Source organism: Macrobrachium rosenbergii, chromosome 4, assembly GCF_040412425.1.
Source record: "Macrobrachium rosenbergii isolate ZJJX-2024 chromosome 4, ASM4041242v1, whole genome shotgun sequence".
Classification (NCBI taxonomy): domain Eukaryota; kingdom Metazoa; phylum Arthropoda; class Malacostraca; order Decapoda; family Palaemonidae; genus Macrobrachium; species Macrobrachium rosenbergii.
The window spans coordinates 76,838,517-76,853,156 of NC_089744.1; the positions used below are offsets into that span (position 1 = coordinate 76,838,517).

Genomic DNA, 14,640 nt, shown 5'->3' on the forward strand with positions numbered 1-14,640 from the left:
CTCTCTCTCTCTCTCTCCACCTTCTCTTGTGTTGATTAATTTAACATATAGTAAGATTACAGTTTAATTTTGATATTTATATATATATATATATATATATATATATATATATATACTATATATATATATATATAATATATATATATATATATATATATATATATATATATATATATACATACTATATATAAGGGATATATATATAAAAAAAAAAAACACCAACCTTGAGAGAGTTGTAATCAACCAAAGTTGCTTGCAGTGACTGTATGGTATACAGCATTACTAGGTTTGCTAGGGCCGTGGATTGCTCCCGTCCTACGGTTCACCAGTCCTCCAAGCTGGAATTCCGTACAGTCGTTTTGCTGGAGGAGAGAGAGAGAGAGCTAGAGAAAGTCTTCAACAGGAGAAAGTTTAAAGTAAATGGGAGGAATATTAAGGTTATGATGGTCGCTGAAACTATAGAAATGAAATAATATGGGTTACAATTAATGGCAGATGAATGGAAGCGTTGATAAAATAATAATCATGCATTTAAACATGAATAGTGAATGTAACAGATCACTGTCAACAACAGAGGCAAGTCACAAAAAAAGGTTAAAGACAGTAACATTGTATATGCAAAATATTCTCAGTGAAACCATATTCTCAATAAAACCCAAAGTTGAACTGTACTAGCGGATTGCTAAACTTATTCTCTCTCCTTTATGTAAGTAAAATGTGAATGTTAAATGCAAGCTAACAGACTTTTGCACATTTGCAGGACGTCTTCAGATTGGAGGAGGGGATATATGTTTGACCTACATACACCATCCAAGATGATGTTGGTGGTTTCCTCGACAGGCATGTTTGTCAATAAGCTTTCCACGTAAATAAGGTGATGTGTTTTCCGCGCCCTTTGTTTGTAAACTCCATAGCTGACCTCATGCAGTAGGGTCTGGGTATGTAAGTGACCAACAACATATCCTTGAGGACCTTCTGTATGTGGGAGATGTCATATGAGAAGAGACCCGCAGCAGGAACTAGGTCTAAGGTTCTACTACAGTCTCGCAACGAGAGTCAGGACAAAGTAGATGACGGAAACTGGCAAGGAGCTGAGCAGCAGCGGTAGGACGACATCCTGAAAGGGCGACAGTCCCATAGGCTGACTAAGGATCTCACACTGACGTCATCAGCAAGATGATGTCAAGGCTTGTGACATGTGCTAACAATTAGCAGGCATCGTATCCCTGCCTCCCCTTCCAAACTCCTCTCTCTCTCTCTCTCTCTCTCTCTCTCTCTCTCTCTCTCTCTCTCTCTCTCTCTCTCTCTCTCTCTCAATATGACTGATCAGTGAGTCATATATGGAAGTAAATTCTAGGTGTTAAATCACAAAAAATACAACTACACTATTTTATGTAATCCATTTTCGAAATAAGTTTACTGCATAATTTATGACAGACATTTCTTCTTCTCCTTATGTCATCAGCTGAAGGCCCTTACGGACAGAGTCAACAGACTATAAACCCACGAGGGCTCCAAAGGGAAAACAGGCTGCATAGAGAGACAAGTTATAGGAAAAGGTGATAAACAAATAAATATTAAGGAACAGAAAATAAAACCGATGCACCTGAAATTCAGGAGACGTAAACAGACCAGGCATGAATTTGCTCCTCGCTTAAACATTTGGAGATCAGAAGATTCCACAGCTGCACTAAGCAAACTGTTCCACGTCTCATTTGTAGTCAAGATAAAACTCCTAGCAAACTGAATGATATTAAACCTGATACTACAAAATGACTCACCGTCTACAGCAGCATTCTGCAGGGTTGCGAAAACGCAGCTAGGTCAGGTAAAGAAGAGTGCAGGGGTAGTTCCTCGTTGTAGCACATTTTATACAATAAACATAATGAACCTACATTACTCCTATGCCACAAGTCAATATATTTAATTGTATAAGCTCTAAACTTGCTATTTCTGTCCTAGCCATTTATGCTCATTTTAATAATAAAGGTGAAGAAATCCATAGTGAGGTAGAAGTAAATATATATATTCTAAACGTATTTTGTATATACATTTCAATAGTAATAATAATAATAACTCACACATTTTTGTATAATATTCCCAATCAATAACAAAATCCAGTCCTGTCACCGTGTGCCCTAAGCAGCCCATTCGTCTCGGAGGAAAAGAAAAACGAGGAATTTGAAACGAAACTCTCAAGAGGCAAAAGAGAGAGAGAGAGAGCGAAAGTCTAAATGACCAAAGTCCGATAAATAATGCAGTTTTAACGTCCCCAATGACTAACTCGAAATGGAGTTAGCAACTTTTATGAGGAACCCTTCCCCACCCCTTTCCTTCCTTAAGGACCCTCATAAAGCAAATGGAGTCGCTTTTCCTCATCAGTTTAAGGGAAGGAAAGAAGAGAGGTTTTGGGAAGCATATTCCCTGCGAAGCTGAATTTCACTGACTGTTGATAATTATGAATCGAGGTCACAAATAAAATCGAATATATAAATTTTTGAGACAGGTGATTTTATTTGATTTGTGAAAATTTGCAGAATTTCACGGTCTGTTAACAACCATGAATCTTCTTCTTCCAGCTTGTTCCCATTTTTATATGGGGTCGCCGTTTCGGATGACCCGTTTCCATCTATTTCTATGGTTAACAACCATGAATCGAGATCATAAATTAAATTGAATATATATATTTAAGAAACAGCAATTCAATATGATTTATGAAAATTTGGCTACAAAGCCATTCAGCGCTTACGACAATGAAAAGTGGAAGATGGAGTGGTTGAACAGCGGGATTGAAGAAATGAAATGAGAACGGAGGTAAAGTAAAAGGCTAAAATGTGACCACAGTTATGGGTTGAAGACATAATGCAAACATTTAGTAATGTCTGCAGTGCACCACCTTAGGCGCAATGCAGGCGCAACTCACTTACGGGGTTGGAACAGACGATACCTTGTATCCCCAAAAAACAATTTGAAGGTAATTTTAGGATTTGTAATCATCCTTCCAATAAGAGAGTTGGACAAATATTATGACGACCAGGCGCACAAGATCAAAACACATATATAAAAGAATGACACTATTAGTTCGCAGCTTTTGCTGGATAGTTCACAACAGTCAGAGGCTCATAGGGTGATAGCGCCGTCAGTGCACCTCACGTAATGCACTGGAAGCATTTCTAGAGGGTGCTTGCAGCATCCCTTCGGCTCGTAACTGCACCCAAACTACAGCCTCTTACTTTGCCTCCGTTCCCATTTCCTCTCTTCAATCTTGCTGTCTCTCCCACAGTTCCACCTTCAGATCGTTGTACTTCATCTCCCTTGGATCTGTTTATACTGCTGGCCAACCAAACCAATTCCCTTTTTTCACTGTCTTAACCGCTGAATGGCAGGAAGTGCCCCAGTGCTTTACTTAGCAGACTAAACTTCATTAAAAAAAAAGAGCAAAGACAATTAGTGCCTAATAATACGAATAATCCTCACAAATGAAAAGTTAAAGAACACAATATATCACGGATCATAATTCCAGCTCATCGCGAAGTTAAAGCAGATAATTAGATGCTAATCATGCTTTGATTACTTGTCCTGAAATGAACGGACGGAAAGTTAGAACGAGCAACGTTTCTCCATGAACTTAGCGGGAGGCAATATTGGTTACATTGAAAGACGAAGAAAACGTCGACGATGGTTATTAATTAGTTATATAATATATATATTATATATATATATATATATATATATATATATATATATATATATATATATATATATAATAAATATATAATGTATATATATATATAATATATATATATATATATATATATATATATATATATATCTATATATATATATGTTTACATAAATACCTACGTGTATATTTATATACGCATTCATTTATAGAAGGATTAATGTACAAGCACTAATGAATACTTAGCCATTCTCAGTATGAAGCTTCCTTAAGCCCACTTCACAATAACGATCCCAAATTCACGTTATAAATAAGTCTCGAGAAGAATATTAAACTCACTAAGAGCATATAAGAGCTTTTGCGAGAAGGAACGAAGGATATTCTGGAAAAAGTGGCAGGATCTATTTTATACAAAAGGAATGGCTAAGAATAGTTTCAAAGTTGCGAGACACTACTTGAGATAACAAAGAGGAAAGGCGTAGCTCTATCAGCTGCAACAGGAATTGGAAATCAATTCTCCATCAGCTACAACAGAAACTGGAAATCAATTCTCCATTAATAAATTTCTGGTGAATTTACAAAGAGGCAGAATGACCACAAAATCTGCTGCCCAGAACAAGTTAAAAACTGTAGAGGCTTTACAAGAAGTGCCCAAATATCTTCAGATATTAATCATAAGAAGATCACGAATGAGAGTCACTCATTTTTCTCACGTACAGAAAACATTAATTAAAAAGAATATTTTACAAATAACTGAAAGAAGAAAAAGTGGGTTGCACTGGGAGAAGTTACAGTAATCGCACCCAGAGGTACTCTAGCCCACACCGTTTGGGAAGAAGCTGTGTATGAAAAAGCCTCCAAGATTACTATTAAATACAAATTTTGGGAAGAGGTGAGGAAGACGGCAAAATCTTGGGGGGATTTTATCTAATTTTTTCTTATTATTTTTTGACATCTTGGACAATGCCCCATTTATAGTTTGGTCTCCGATACATGCGTGATGGGCCTAGTCTGTAAATCATTAAATTAGTAAAAATATTGTAAATGTGTCAGTCTCGCTTTGTAAAGCTATTGTAACTAAACAAAAACCGAAGAAAAACAGTCTGTAGATCTTCGACAAAGTTTTCAGTGACAATTTTCAGTACTGACGTAATCCAAGACAAGCAGATGTAAAAATATCAATACAGAAATCGATAGACTGGTCCTAGACTTCATGGCAAACTATTTAGCAAACGTAATTGAAATCCTTCTTTAAATTCTTTTGTAATGTTAGTAAATGGACAAACAAACCTTCTTGTAAACGTCAACATCTGCAGGATGTTGAAAACATGTCTTCTGGCTAATTAGAACTTGTTCGGGCTCTGATAGCATCATATCCCCTTGAATTTCAGTTGGAGGGAAGGATGTTGGTCCAAGTGGACTATACTTACATGGGAATATATATGGGTCTAGGAGGGGCCGTTGCAAAGATATATGGATAAGGCATGTGAGCTTCTGCATGGGCAAATCCCCAAGGAGGACTTTCGTCCTAAAGTTTATTTCTCTGGACATTTATGAACATTTATGCTTCCTTGGTGTTCTTTGCAGGCCTGGAAACGTCTTTTTAAGAGTGCCCTATACATTTAACTGGCTTATACATTTCACTAACAGTTTTACTGTGGTTTGATCATTTACCTTCCGTCATTTTGCATTATTACTAAGATATATCAATGAGAAGAGTAAAGTTAGGTACACGAAAGTAAACAAGTATTTGAATATGTGGTAATACTGATTTCAAATATAATCTTACGATCAATTCCTGGAATTCTACGCAGGGAATATGTTAATGAAAAATACTAAGGAATAGTGAAGATACTGCTAGGTATAAAATTATCAAAGGGCAAAATCTACTTCTCTCTCTCTCTCTCTCTCTTTCTATGAGATAGAGATATGAATATATGCTTTAAATAGTGATTATTCCAACCCCCCAAAAAATATACACGGTGAATCTTCCTAATATGCATGTTTTGTAATTGTAATTTCCTTATGGTAACATGATATTTAACCATAACGTTTTCAGAGTCACGTGACCTCTGTTTATTTATTTTTTCAAAGATTCTATTCAAAAACTTTACAGTAGGATAGAAACACACAGTACACAGATTTTGTAATCTCTCTCTCTCTCTCTCTCTCTCTCTCTCTCTCTCTCTCTCTCTCTCTCTCTCTCTCTCTCTCTCTCTCTCTGTACATATCTGTTTAAGTAAGCGTGAGAGCTCTGGCATCAATTACAGCAAGCTACAAACTTAATTGGGAACAACAGAAACTCACTCAGAATGCTAATTGATCTATAATTACCATAATTAAGCATCCTGGATAAGTTTACCATTAGATATTTGTGAGTCATTAAAGTTTCGGGCATACGGTTTAGTTTAATGACCAAAATGGCAAAGCGCTTAAAGGCTGTTAGAAATTATCAACTAAGAGAACAGTTACAAATGCAAAATAAATATTCTGGTAGCTCACTCTTTTCAAGTCAAGTATTGTACTTCGTAAATCAGTGGATGAAATGAGATCATACTACGAATAGGCAAGATTATCTGTATATCTAAACTGATCACTAGACTAAAAATTATTTTTCAGACGTAAAGGAAGAAAGGAATTATCATTAACGATGATTAATGTCATTCTATTGTAAATAATAATTACAATTCTTCTTTTAACGTGCTTTTTTCCCCATTTGTATGGGGTAACCACGATGCCTTCTTTTGAAGGACTTTGATTTGGCTTTGGGGTAGACCATAGTCTTGATCGGCTGTCCTGCGTGTCATCGCTTAGACCCCGGTAGCGTATGTACATGTATTGTACCGGTCACCAGCGCCCTTTCTCCCAGCAGCGAGAAGTTGTTGCGCCGTTAAGTCGACAGTCGAGACGTGTGAGGTGTCTGTTATGTTTCTAGGAGATGTTGGAGTGGCTTTGTTTGTGTGTGTATTAGTCTGTAACACCCATTTGCTTTTAAGCAAACCTATCCGTTGATTACATACATAATCCTGGGGTGTCTACACGGATAGCAAAGTGTCCACCTCTCCGACCGGTTGGCTGCGGATTTGAACCCGGGCCACAGACCTCTATGAAGTCCGAAGCTGCTGCTCTAACCGACTTGGCCATCGAGGCTCTGTAATTAATAATTACAATAATCTCCAAATAATAAATAGGACTTAAAAAAAATCGAACATTAGCATGTTTTTACTAATTCAATCAGATTTGACCCACAAATGTGATCGTGACCTCATTCACTACATAATGAATAAACATTATGAATAATTCTACACGAAGACGACGAAGAGGAAACGTATTAATGGAATGAATTTCTTAGTGAATGTTTATACGTCATCTCAATATTTTTTCTTTTAACCAAATAAAGTTTGAAACACTACAGTATTCCCGAAGCGGGCTCTGGATAGAAAGCGTATCTCGTTTCATGTTTTTTAATTTAACTAACTATGTACAACAGTTCGAAAGAGCATAGATGGAAGACGAACCTCTAATACTGTACACATACTACTGTCAAAAAAAATCTCTACAGTGAAGTAATTTGTAAATTGTTTCACAGAGCAAGAAAAGCTGAAAAATAAAAAATGAATCAAAGCAAAAAATGTTTAAATCTCTCTTCAATTTATTTTATAGGATCGTGAAAAAACAGGTGGAAGACGAACCTCTTCTAATATAAAACAGTACTGTAAAAAAATCGCTACGGTGATGTAATTGGCTAATTATTTAATTATTTCAGTGAGCAAAAAAAAAAAGGAAAAGAAATCTACTCAACGTACGAACCGTGTTTTGGAAATGATCCAGACAAAAAGTTGAAATCTCCCTTCCATTGACTTGATAGGACTGTAAGCTTGTATCTTGGCAATGTTCTCTAAGGATACACTAGAGTCCACAAAACGCGAAGCTTGGTACTTAAATTTAAAAATAATAGAGATATAAAGAGGTACTCTCTATACGAAGCGCGCTATTGACTGAGCAATTTAGCTTGTCAAAGAGGGTCACGCACGCTAGTCCATTTAATTGACGTTATATCCTCCACCGTTATATGAGAGATATAATTGTCCGGCCTTAATCACCAGTGTGAACGAGAAAGGTATTATTATTATTATTATTATTATTATTATTATTATTATTATTATTATTATTATTATTATTATTATCGAAAATCAGATAAACCTAGAGGTATGACATATCCAAAGGATTTTTCGGATACGTTGCTTTCAGACTGCAAAAAATAATTAAATTACTATTATCATTATTATTATTATTATTATTATTATTATTATTATTATTATTATATTAAAAAGAAGATAATCCTAAAGGTATGACATATCCAAAAGATTATTTGGGTAGGTTGCTTTCAGACTGTAAAAAATAATTAAATTATTATCATTATTATTATTATTATTATTATTATTATTATTATTATTAAAAAGGAGATAAACCTAAAGGTATGACATTTCCAAAAGATTTTTTGGATACGTCGCTTTCAGACTGCAAAAAATAATTTAAAAAATACAAGTTACCAAAATCACTAGTAAGTGGGTTTACACGTCGCAAATAAAGTTAAATATTTTTAAAAAAAGATAAAAGAAACGTTAAAAGAAGCAATACGTAATCGAATAATATTAAAATACAATATAACAAAGGGCAAACGAACGAAGAAAAAAATTACGAAAAGAAATCACATTAAATCTATTCAGTGGAAACGAACCGCCACATCCGAGGCTTTTTTTTACCTTAAAAATAAAATACACAAAGATTTGAGAAACGCAGGGAGGCCATCAGCTCTTGGTGTAACACAGACAGGAATTATCTGACAGTTATTGTAAAGATAAACAATATTGTTTATTTATGTCAGTCCCTTCGAAATCAAATTCCTCGTTCTCTTCCTTGATTTTGAGATATGTGGAACTATTTTAATATAATGATTGTTTATCTGGTCCCTGGGTTCTCTTTTAGTGTGAATTTATTGAAGAAGAATTTCCTAATATACTTCTAAAATGTGTTTTTATTAAGACCATTTTTAGAAATGCATATCTAAATAATAATAATAATAAAATAAATATTCTTAATAATAATTTATTTTTTTTTTTGGGGGGAGTTCTATCATAGTCATCCTATTCGACTGGGTGGTTTTTATAGTGTGGGTTTCCGGGTTGCTACTAGAAACAGCGCACATAGTGAGAAAAATGATGGACTCCTAAGGAGGCAGGATGCAACCCGGAACCCCCACACTATAAAATAATAATAAATTATAAATAATTTGTTATTATTATTATTATTATTATTATTATTATTATTATTATTATTATTATTATTATTATCAAATTATTACTACCTCTTGCCATCTACACCTACCTTTAAAAACCCTATCACTGTCCTCCAAAAAATGGAGAAATAAAAATAGAATCTTAAAAAGAAGCTCCTTTTCAAAATTATCATCCTAGCCTCTGAAACAGATCCCAGAAGATGTTTTAAATAAATACAAAAGGGGAACAAAGATAAAATTCAGCTGACCTCATTTCTCCCTGTCAGAATTTTTTTTTCCTTATTATTAACTCATCGAGTTTCTGAATCATCGGATTATTCACCTTCTTGAATAACTCAGAGCTCCGAAGACCTGAGTGTTTTCATTCACCACCTGGAACACGAGAGATGATGACTTTTAAAATGACATTAATAATATTTATTGTAAGGTTCTTTCTTTAATATCAAAAATGCCATTCAACTTTATTTCCATAGCTGACTCTACAGAGTGAATATCATTAGCTATGGCTTGAAATATCTAGATGATGCTGGTCTAGACTAGAAACGAAACATATATATATATATATATATATATATATATATATATATATATATATATATATGATATATATATATATATACTAGAAATACATTATATATATATATTGAAATATCTAGATGCTGGTCTAGACTAGAAAATATATATATATATATATATATATATATATATATATATATATATATATATATATATATATATATATATATATATATATATATATATATATATATATATATATATATATATATATATATATATATATATATATATATATATATATAAGCATGCCATTTTAAGTCTAAGCCTAACAGTGATGTGTTTCTCTAGTTACCAAGAACAGACAATAGATTTCCTTAAAGGTATTCTTTGTTAGAGTACTTAAACCACTATTCTCTCTCTCTCTCTCTCTCTCTCTCTCTCTCTCTCTCTCTCTCTCAAAATTTTATCTTTAGCTGCAATGTCTCTCCATACTTTGGGTTGACATATATTTGGATATTAATGTCAATAATCAAGATTATCATTAGACCGTTTCCTATTCTTGAACTTTTATCATTTTTGTCCATGTATTGAGATTTATTTAACGAGGTCATCCATAGACCACATAACTGTAGAAAAGAGCAGCACAGCAATAACGAGAAAAGTCATTTCCTTATGGGAAAATGTTCTATTCCTCAATGGTATCTTTTCATGGGAATCCTAAGTAAGAAAAAATTGTTGCACATCAGCCTTAGGGAATATATGGATTCCGCTTCACAAAAAAAAGAAAAGAAAAATATTTCTTTCTAAATCCAAACAAGTGAACGGGGGGATGGGGAGACGAACCAAAATTCTACTATTTTTTTGTTGCCTTCTTCGTCTTCTTCCATCTGTCAGAAGTTCCAGTCTTTGAAGGAAACGAAATACAGCTTAGGGAGAGGGATGGTGAAATTTAAGAAGAAAAAGCGATGTTGCTCCCTTTTCCCAAAACATTTTGATTCGTAGAATGGCAGCGTTCTGAAGATTTTTTTTTTCTCTTGCGGAATGGGAAATATTTTGAAGAACTACATTTAAGGTCCTGTTTTTTTAGTAATTTTGAGATATATATAATCAAGAAAATGCTTATCTTTTTAGTTTCTTCATTCAAATTGTCTTCTGGGTAGGCGTCAGTCTGAGTAAATTCTTGGCACTATTCGAAATATTTAAAACAAGAAATTCTCTGGACAGATAAGAAGCGTACATGACTGTTTACTGTAATTTATCATCTACTAACAGGATGAGAATATATGAAACAATTGGCAAAATTTTTATGGAAAGTAAGGGTACAAAAATATTATGGATAATAATCACTAACATATTTGTAAACAGGACAAGTACAGTAACCCAATATTTTCATTTGATTTCTGCCCTAAGGAAACAAGAAAAAACAAAGAAAATAAGTAAAAAAAATATAAAAAATTAAATTATCAACTTACCTTTTCAAAAAAAGGAGTCTTTAGAAACCAGGAAACCTGAGGCTGGGACAGAATTCCAAAGCAACTTGCTACAACAACTCTCTCTCTCTCTCTCTCTCTCAAAACAGTAACCAAAATGGTACCTGTAAAAAAATAAAACCGTGAGGACACGTGCCATAAAATGACAAAGGAACTAGACAATGTAATTCAGTTAATAGTCTTTGATTTACTTCCGCCAAGAAACAGGACAAAGACGAAGACCCAAGAGAAAATTAATCTGAGCAGAGTCGTACGAACACAAACCTTCAGTAACTTGGATGAATAATAAAATATTATGACATTAATGAACTTCTGCTGCGCTTATTGAAGCATGTTGGAGTGAGAGCCTAAACTTGGAGATGATTTGGCAATTTCAGGTAAGTGATCTCTTCATAAACTTGTTGATTGAATAAAGAGGTGAATGACATTTCCATCAAGGAGATTAGAGAAACTGAAAGGCAGAATTGACAGAAATGATTACTAGTTGTGTTTTGGTACTCAGAACTTTCATTAATTTACTTTAAATCTAATTAGACAAGCTCACGTCTTCCCAGTGATTCATCATTAACTTCAAACTTCATTAACAGTATAATGCATTACATAAAATTGGAATGAGACACGATATCCGCTTATGACTCCTATTCTCCAATGCTTCTTCCATTTTCCAAAGTAACATGAAGTAAAGCTCTCATACGCAATACATCTAGATTAATAAAATTTACAAACTGATTACATATCTTTCTTACTCTCAGTTCACAAAGAAGCTTATGACAATTATATCAGCAATGTTTTCCCCAATACTTCATTACTTTATGTATATCTGTGGCGACTTTATTCAAACATAGATTTTTTTTAAGACAGTAACATTAAGGACAAGACCTTATATCTTCAAAGGCACTCACGACTCCTTGCCTTTACCAAGACCCAAAGTGAAACTGATTTATGCCAGCCATCACGATCCCGCCAATTATCTCACATGCCCCAGACAAGAACATTTAAAAATCTAAAACGAACCCGGGACTTTGAACTGCCGTTAAAGCTGGATGCTTTCACTCTGAGTTAGTCAGTATTCGTCATCCTAAGTCGTGTAAAACTCATATTTAACTTTTGTAATTGATTCTATGCATGACAGCACACACAAGCACACATATATGACATACTTCTGACATATGGAAACCAAGTTTTATAACAAGGGTAAGTAAATAATGAAAAGTATCTTAATACAAAGCTTTTATCCAGCTCCAATGGACTACATCAGTATTATTTCTAGGAAAACGGAATTTTACCAAAAAAAAAAATTTCCTATTATATGTATCGGAAAAGCACTCCACTGGTGCCCGGAAGTGCCATTCAGATGCCAAACTGTTATGCCTTTGTTTCGTCTTCCTTCTTTTTCCTGTAAAATTCTTTTCAGTTTCATGAGTAGGAAGCATCAAGTCTGTGGTATGTATGCCTGTTTTTTTTTTCATAATTATTGTTTTTTTCACGTTTTAACACCTAATTTTTCCGTTCATTACCCTTTCATTTGAGTAAACTTTTTTCTTTTTCCACTTTACTCTCTTCATGAACTTAATAAGTAGCATCACGAAATCCCGTTATTACTTTTCTCTCTATGGCACTAAAATTAGTCACAAATTGCTAAAGAAACTGCAGAATTCCACTGAATATTTGCAAAGAAAACGAGTAAGAAAATTCACACCCAGATAAAGAGAAAAGCAGCTTCTTCTTCTTCTGGCAAGTGCGAGAATTGACACAAAGACTTTAAGCCAGTTTTCATCCAGCCTCTAATTTTTCATCTGATGTTAACCTCCTTGATTCAGGATTGAGCACGGGAGATTTTTTTGAGCTGTGCCATTACGCTGCCTCTGTAGGATTCCGCAGGATATCTTCATTTAAAATAAGAGGAGGAAGTTTTTAAGATATAGGATATAAAAAAAAGAATTGACGACGAAGACCAGTAGAATAATAACATCCTAGATTCCTCAGGAAATAGAATATTAAAAGTGATAAGACTCGCATGAAAATCCATGCAAAAGAATAGAATAAGTTTTTATAATTTCGCTGCTTAAGACATGATTAAATTAATTTCTATACTGGTAACTCCAAAAGATGCTGCTGCGCTTCAAGAGAGTATTCTTATCTTTGCAAAAACTTGTTACGAATATGTTAAAATGTATCTTGTTTTTACTTGTCCCCATTAAACGTGTGGCTTTGAAAAACAAATACCTAGCTCTTACATGACTGCCATTTCCAATAATGTAGAATACATACATATATATATATATATATATATATATATGTATATATATATATATATATATATATATATATATATATAATAAAGGCAATACCATGAAGGAAAGACAAACGACGGAGTGGTGTTAGGCCTTTCGACTTACTGTCCTTTACTTAGCAGTAAGTCGAAAGGCCTAGCACTCCGTCGTTTCTCTTGCCTTCGTGGCATTTCCTTTATTTATATATTCATCACGTTCCATATTTTCGTGATTCATTCAGTTATATATATATATATATATATATATATATATATATATATATATATATATATATATATATATATATATATATATATATATATATATATATATATATATATATATATAATATATATATATATATATATATATATATATATATATATATATATATAAATATACGACCGATAATTGACGAATAAAATAAATTGTCTTTCATAGCATGATAAGTTTAGCAGTCACCTCTCTCTTCTACCAGGCTTGTGTTCGAGTCCCCACTAAAAAAATAAAAGCTTAAGACACTGAAAAAAAAAAGGGGGATTGGAGTGGTTGAACAGCAAGAGAGATCCAGTAAAGCAAAAATGAAGCACAATGATGAAACTGGGAGAAAACCCCTCAGTAAAGGTTAGAGAGGTTGGACAACAAGACTGATGACAGGAAGAGGGAATGGATATAAATTAAAAGGCTAAAAAGTGAGTGCTGCTCGGAACCGAAGGTACGCTACAAACACCTTCTGCTAATGCTTACAGTGCACCACTTGAGTAGCACTGACGGCAGTAACCCCCCTGCGGCGTTCCGTGACAAGAGGCGGACTAAATGACTCGTGAAACACGAGGAAATTAGAAGCATCCATATTAACAGGAGAATAATACCAAGGACTGGTTTTACTCGTCACGCTTGGTTCTGCAATTTCCACAGATTATCTCTGAGCATGAGATGACTGACGTGTACAACTGGCTAAGGAAGGCCAGAAGCATTTCCCAGTAGTGTTTCTCATGGCAGTGGCGACTCTACGAAGATGAAATAAATCCAAATTCGAAGAAAAACACTTTAAATGTCGTCGTTTCCATAAATTTATTTTGGATACATCAGTGTTGTTTTTTACGTTGATTTAAAAAAGCATTTAAAATCCTTTAACGTGAACCTAAATAAACAAATATAAACAATAACATCAGACAATTATTAGATTCTCTGGCACTTTTATTAGGATTAGTAATGACTGTATGCCAAAAGAATTTCGGTTTATTGTTCCCAAGGGATAGTAACTATTATTTACATAACAGTTAAAAATGAAAAAAGTCTATATTCAGTACGGTTTAGCATATGAAATTCCTAACCTCCTTATGCAGTAAGCACCTTATTTGTGTTAAAGTACGA

General features: G+C 33.8%; 2 long non-coding RNA genes across 2 annotated transcripts in view; one reads left to right on the forward strand and one right to left on the reverse strand.

Moving 5' to 3' along the window:
• The window catches only part of LOC136835850 (uncharacterized), a 3,280-nt gene extending 2,923 nt beyond the window's left edge, over positions 1 to 357 (reverse strand). The window contains exon 1 of the long non-coding RNA XR_010852265.1: positions 224 to 357. This is a non-coding gene — a long non-coding RNA (uncharacterized lncRNA). The remainder of the gene's footprint in view (positions 1 to 223) is intronic.
• Positions 1 to 1,490, forward strand: part of LOC136835843 (uncharacterized) — a 20,446-nt gene extending 18,956 nt beyond the window's left edge. Inside the window, exon 3 of the long non-coding RNA XR_010852264.1 lies at positions 761 to 1,490. This is a non-coding gene — a long non-coding RNA (uncharacterized lncRNA). The remainder of the gene's footprint in view (positions 1 to 760) is intronic.
• Positions 1,491 to 14,640: the final 13,150 nt, after the last annotated feature.